The following is a 673-nucleotide window of genomic DNA, read 5'->3' on the forward strand; positions in this document are numbered from 1 at the left end:
ATGCACCATAAACATCTCATATGATCAAGAACCATTCACATAACCAAATAAGCTATTTTGACATAATTAAGCACAAAACTAATAACATAGCATAAAGAGTAAAACTATTCAGCAACCATTACAAACCATAATATGTCAAGCAGAGACAAATAAAGGGGCACAAATAAGTCTTGAAATAGTGACAACAACTGAGTCCATAAAGTGCAATAACGAAGAAGTAAACCTAGGGGTAAGATGTCCTAGGTTTAAAGTCTTCTAAACTATGGTGGAGGTGGAGGAGGATCAATCTCATCATCTGGAATAACAATGTTCTGGTCACCCCTGATCAGCATAGACAACTTCTGAAATTCAGAACAAAACAATGCATTCTGAGCTTCAACAGTAGATCGAATAAAGGCATTCTGAGCTTCGGCTGTTGATTGAATCATATTTCTCACCGACTGATATTGGTTGTCTGAATAGGCAGTTTGATACTCTTCATACTGTTCCATACCTGCAAAGTATGAGTCCTTCAACCTTGAAAATGAAGATCCATGCGGTTGTTGAGCCTTTGCTCCATAGCTTCCATCTGAGCCATACCGAAAACATAATCCTATGATGCTGTCCTAGAAGGCTCCCCCTAATTTGTAGCATTCTGATCACCCATGCCACCCTGATCATCATCACTGGACAG

Source organism: Lupinus angustifolius, unplaced genomic scaffold (assembly GCF_001865875.1).
Source record: "Lupinus angustifolius cultivar Tanjil unplaced genomic scaffold, LupAngTanjil_v1.0 Scaffold_435, whole genome shotgun sequence".
Lineage (NCBI taxonomy): Eukaryota > Viridiplantae > Streptophyta > Magnoliopsida > Fabales > Fabaceae > Lupinus > Lupinus angustifolius.